This window comes from Bubalus bubalis, chromosome 16 (assembly GCF_019923935.1).
Source record: "Bubalus bubalis isolate 160015118507 breed Murrah chromosome 16, NDDB_SH_1, whole genome shotgun sequence".
NCBI lineage: Eukaryota > Metazoa > Chordata > Mammalia > Artiodactyla > Bovidae > Bubalus > Bubalus bubalis.
The window spans coordinates 2,530,414-2,536,854 of NC_059172.1; the positions used below are offsets into that span (position 1 = coordinate 2,530,414).

The 6,441-nt window shown below is 42.2% G+C and overlaps 1 pseudogene; it reads left to right on the forward strand.

Annotated features, from left to right (window-relative positions):
- Positions 1-4,691: 4,691 nt before the first annotated feature.
- Positions 4,692-6,015, forward strand: LOC102413138 (annotated as a pseudogene).
- The last annotated feature ends 426 nt before the right edge of the window (positions 6,016-6,441 follow it).

The window sequence follows — 6,441 nt, forward strand, 5'->3', positions numbered from 1 at the left end:
TTGAGCATTACTTTACTACCATGTGAGATGAGTGCAATTGTGTGGTAGTTTGAAGATTCTTTGGCATTGCCTTTCTTTGGGATTGGAATGAAAACTGACCTTTTCCAGTCCTGTGGCCACTGCTGAGTTTTCCAAATTTGCTGGCATATTGAGTGCAGCACTTTCACAGCATCATCTTTCAGGATTTGGAATGGCTCAACTGGAACTCCATCACCTCCACTAACCTTGTTTGTAGTGATGCTTTCTAAGGCCCACTTGACTTCACATTCCAGGATGTCTGGCTCTAGGTCAGTGATCACACCATCGTGATTATCTGGGTCGTGAAGATCTTTTTTGTACAGTTCTTCTGTGTATTCATGCCATCTCTTCTTAATATCTTCTGCTTCTGTTAGGTCCATACCATTTCTGTCCTTTATCCAGCCCATCTTTGCATGAAATGTTCCTTTGGTATCTCTGATTTTCTTGAAGAGATCCCTAGTCTTTCCCATTCTGTTGTTTTCCTCTACTTCTTTGCATTGATCGTTGAAGAAGACTTTCTTATCTCTTCTTGCTATTCTTTGGAACTCTGCATTCAGATGTTTATATGTTTCCTTTTCTCCTTTGCTTTTCGCTTCTCTTCTTTTCACAGCTATTTGTAAGGCCTCCCCAGACAGCCATTTTGCTTTTTTGCATTTCTTTTCCATGGGGATGGTCTTGATCCCTGTCTCCTGTACAATGTCACGAACCTCATTCCACAGTTCATCAGGCACTCTATCTATCAGATCTAGGCCCTTAAATCTATTTCTCACTTCCACTGTATAATCATAAGGGATTTGATTTAGGTCATACCTGAATGGTCTAGTGGTTTTCCCTGCTTTCTTCCATTTAAGTCTGAATTTGGCAATAAGGAGCTCATGGTCTGAGCCACAGTCAGCTTCTGGTCTTGTTTTTGCTGAGTGTATGGAGCTTCTCCATCTTTGGCTGCAAAGAATATAATCAATCTGATTTCGGTGTTGACTATCTGGTGATGTCCATGTGTAGAGTCTTCTCCTGTGTTGTTGGAAGAGGGTGTTTGCTATGACCAGTGCATTTTCTTGGCAAAACTCTATTAGTCTTTGCCCTGCTTCATTCTGTATTCCAAGGCCAAATTTGCCTGTTACTCCAGGTGTTTCTTGACTTCCTACTTTTGCATTCCAGTCCCCTATAATGAAAAGGACATCTTTTTTGGGTGTTAGTTCTAAAAGGTCTTGTAGGTCTTCATAGAACCATTCAACTTCAGCTTCTTCAGCATTACTGGTTGGGTCATAGACTTGGATTACTGTGATATTGAATGGTTTGCCTTGGAAACGAACAGAGATCATTCTGTTGTTTTTGATTGCATCCAAGTACTGCATTTCAGACTCTTTTGTTGACCATGATAGCCACTCCATTTCTTCTGAGGGATTCCTGCCCGCAGTAGTAGATATAATGGTCATCTGAGTTAAATTCACCCATTCCAGTCCATTTCAGTTCGCTGATTCCTAGAATGTCGACATTCACTCTTGCCATCTCTTGTTTGACCACTTCCAATTTGCCTTGATTCATGGACCTGACATTCTAGGTTCCTATGTAATATTGCTCTTTACAGCATCGGACCTTGCTGCTATCACCAGTCACATCCACAGCTGGGTATTCTTTTTGCTTTGGCTCCATCCCTTCATTCTTTCTGGAGTTATTTAAACAGAGCCTACACTAAGGCTCTGTTTAAATGACATGACATTCTTGCAGAGGCAAAACAATATGGAGAGAAAATACAGGTCACCACAGACATTGGGCAGAAACAGTGGAGTACAAAGACAGTCCAGGGGTTTGTTTAGATGATGGGCCTCTTCTATATCATGGTTATGTCAGTGGGTGCGTGATCTTATAAAACTGACCAAGCTGAGAATCTGTGCACATTGCTGTTTATGAATTATAATTTAATCTAAAAGTAGGAGGAAAATAAACAGCAAGTAATACGAAAGCATGTGTGTACCTTCAACCTATCCAGCTAGATCCCCACAGGCAATGTTTCTGCTAGGTTTTCTGCTAGGAAAGAGGGATGAGAGCTGTAGATATCCTCTTTTGGGGAGAGGGGAGGCAATCCCCAAAGAGCTCCATGTCTCTGTAACTTTCTCCTGATTCCTAGGAATTAGCCTTAGCCTCTAAAACCCCAACATGACTCAATGTGATATCATTTTAGAGGGACTAGACTGTGTGCTGAGACCCTCTGGTCATCACTCATTTGTTTGAGTGTTAGTTGTTAGTATATGCAGCGCTTTTTCTCCTACCCCCAAATCCTGACCTTAACATTTGCTATGCATCTCCAATCATGGCCAGGAAAACATTTCAAAATGAAAATATACTGATACGCTTTTAAATGATCACTCCTCAGTGACATGCTTTATAGAGCTTCCCAAGTTTGCTATTTACAGACACTAATCCTTGAATGATGTGAGAGAGGTCATTGTATTCTGTTTTGCAGATAAGAAGATAAGAGACTCCTCCAAGGGTACTCAAGGAGTGCTTGGCAGATTTAGGTTCCTGGCTCCAAGTCATGTTTTCCCCTCCTGCTTACTTGCCTTAGAGACTTGGCAATTTTTGACCATTAACCGATAGAGAACATGTCTAAGAGTATGTATGCATTATTCCACAGCTGAATTTCTGATTTCAGACTCACTGTTCAGGATTGGCTGTCTCTTCTTTTCCAACAAGGTAAGTTTCTATATTCCATATACACTTTTGGTAATAAGGATAATTCATGCAAAAGCAATGGGACAGCTATACCTACTATGAGTTATTTAAGAACAGAAATAGATTTTTTTGGATATTTTCCAAAGCAGTGACATAACAAAATTTCAAAATACACTTCTGAAACATTATCATGCTGCTCTCCTCAAAGAGATTAGTGGTGAAAAAGTGGATAGGTAATGCTCTGATCAGTTCAGTTCAGTTCAGTCACTCAGTCGTGTCCGACTCTTTGTGACCCCATGGACCACAGCACGTCAGGCCTCCCTGTCCATGACCAAGACCCAGAGTTCATTGAGTCAGTGATGCCATCCAACCATCTCATCCTCTGCCGTCCCCTTCTCCTCCTACCTTCAATCTTTCCCAGCATCAGGGTCTTTTCAAATGAGTCAGTTCTTCGCATCAGGAGGCCAAAATATTGGAGCTTCAGCTTCAGCATCAGTCCTTCCAATGAATATTCAGGACTGATTTCCTTTAGGATGGACTGGTTGGATATCCTTGAAGTCCAAGGGACTCTCAAGAGTCTTCTCCAGCACCACAGTTCAAAAACATCACTTCTTCAGCACTCAGCTCTCTTTATGGTCCAACTCTCATATCCATACATGACTACTGGAAAAGCCATAGTTTTGACTAGATGGACATCTGTTGGAAAAGTAATGTCTCTCCTTTTTAATGTGCTATGTTGGTCATAGCTTTTCTTCCAAGGAGCAAATGTCTTAATTTCATGGCTGAAGTCACTATTTGCAGTGATTTTGGAGCCCAAGAAAATAAAGTCTCTGTTTCCACTGTTTCCCCATCTATTGCCCATGAAGTGATAGGACCAGATGCCATGATATGCATTTTTTGAATGTTGAGTTTTAAGCCAACTTTTCACTCTCCTCTTTCACTTTCATCAAGAGGCTCTTTAGTTCTTCTTCACTTTCTGCCATAAGGGTGGTGTCATCTGCATATCTGAGGTTATTGATATTTCTCCTGGCAATCTTGATTCCAGCTTGTGCTTCATCCAGCCTGGCATTTCACATAAATACTCTGCATATTAGTTAAATAAGCAGGGTGACAATATACAGCCTTGATATACTCCTTTTCCTATTTGGAACCAGTCTGTTGTTCCATGTCCAGTCCTAACTGTGGCTTCTTGATTTGCATACAGATTTCTCAGGATGCAGGTCAGGTGGTCTGGTATTCCCATCTCTTAAATAATTTTCCACAGTTTGTGGTGATCCACAGTCAAAGGCTTTGGCATAGTCAATAAAGCAGAAGTAAATGTTTTTCTGGAACTCTCTTGCTTTTTCAATGATCCAATGGATGTTGGCAATTTGATCTCTGGTTCCTCTGCCTTTTCTAAATCCAGCTTGAATGTCTGGAAGTTCTCAGTTCACGTATTGCTGAAGCCTGGTTTGGAGAATTTTGAGCATTACTTTGCTAGCATGTGAGATGAGTGCAGTTGTGTGGTAGTTTGAGCATTCTTTGGCATTGTCTTTCTTTGTGATTGGAATGAAGAGACTAAAGAACTCATCTATAATTGAATCTTGCTTTTCACCAGCCATGTTTCTCAAACAAACATGTGCTGTGTGCTTAGTCACTCAGTTGTGTCCGACTGTTTGCTACCCCATGGACTGTAGCCGTCCAGGCTTCTCTGTCTGTGGAATTCTCCAGGCAGCAATACTGGAGTGGGTTGCCATGCCCTCCTCCAGGGGATCTTCCCAACCCAGGGATCAAACCCAGGTCTCCTGCATTTCAGACAGATTTTTTACTGACTGAGCCACCAGGGAAGCCCCAAGCAAACATGGAGGCAATCATTTCACTTTAATTCTAATAGTAAACCTAAGATAATCAGACTCTGCTCAATATCTGGTATTTTACTCACAGTTTTTTATACATTTTATCTTGTTTAATTCCTACAATAATACCTTGAGTTCTGTCTCATTAGTATTTTCATATTGTAGATGAAGAATCTGTGGGTCAGGCTCAGTGATTTCCAGGTAGTGAATGGTAGGGCTGTGGAACTGCAAATTGAATTAAGTTCAATTCAGTTAATAGCATCCTTGGAAAACAGTACAGAAGTGACTGAGTTCATCCTGCTGGGACTAAACAATGCCCCAGAGCTACAGGGCCCCCTCTTTATAACGTTCACTCTCATTTATCTCATCAGTGTGGTTGGAAACCTGGAAACGATCCAGTTGATTCTCTTGGTTTGTCGTCTCCACACTCCCATGTACTTTTCCCTCAGTAACCTGTCTCTGGCGGGCTTCGGCTACTCTGCAGCTGCCAATCATAAAGCCATGGCTGGATTCCTTGTGGGAGACAATGTCATCTCCTGCAACGTGTGTGCTGCTCAGATGTTCTTTCTTTCAGCCTTTGCCACTGTGGAAAATGTACTCTTGGCTTCCATGGCCTACAACCGCTTCAGAGCAGTGTGTAAACCCCTACATTACACCACCATAATGCCGACAAGCCTGTGTGCACGCCTTGCCGTAGGCTCCTGCATTTATGGTTTCCTGAATGCCTCCATCCGTGCAGGGACACATTCAGTCTCTCTCTCTGTGCGTCCAAACTAACCCGTCGCTTTTTCTGTGATGCTCCAGCAGTCATGACTCTCTCCTGTTCTGATGACACATTAGTGAACTGGTTTTTATTGTTGTGACAAGTTTCAATATCCTTTTTTGCCCTCCTAGCTATCTTGGTCGGAGAAGGCAATAGCACCCCACTCCAGTACTCTTCCTTGGGAAATCCCATGGACAGAGGAGCCTGGTGGGCTGCAGTCCATGGGGTCGCAAAGAGTCCTACATGACTGCGCGACTTCACTTCCACTTTTCACTTTCATGCATTGGAGAAGGAAATGGCAACCCACTCCAGTGTTCTTGCCTGGAGAATCCCAGGGACGGGGGAGCCTGGTGGGCTGCCGTCTATGGGGTTGCACAGAGTCGGACACGACTGAAGCGACTTAGCAGCAGCAGCAGTTATCTTGGTTTCCTACCTGTTCATGTGTATCATCATCCTGAAGATCCACTCGGCTGAGGGATACCTGAAGGCTTTATCCACCTGCGCGTCTCACCTCACTGCAGCCTCCATCTTCTACGGGACCGTCATCTTCATGAACTCACAGCCCAGCTTCGGTCATTCCATGACGCAGACAAAACGGCGCCTGTGTTCTACACGGTGGTCATCCCCGTGCTGAATCCTGTGGTCTACAGCCTAAGAAACAAAGCCAAGAGCGCTTTCAAGAAAGCTGTTCAGAAGGAAAAATCGTCTCCAAGTTTCATCTCTTAAAGGTATAGAATTGACAATAACCTACATCTTTTCTGTCAGAGCATCTCCATGCATTAAATCATATTTGCTCACAGTGCATTAAAATTACTGAGATAACCTTTCTCCCCAAAACCTGTCGCTTAGAAAAAAGAAAATAATATGTCCAGATAAGTAATATCTGAATGAGGATGGCCAAAGGAGACTATGAATTTTTTTAGATTTCATTTGTCATAAATTTTATTAATCATCCTTGATATATTCTTATGTTCATATTTTCTCTACCATATTCTATGCAAGTGTATAAGACAGGGCTAAAACTCATCAATAGAAGCACATGAAAGGGTCTTGTGTGTGCACATACAGGGGTGAGAAATTTGTTAAAGGAGTCAAATGGACTATGGCTAGTTTTTAATTAAAAAGTTTAAAAATAACTATGCTATCAGAATA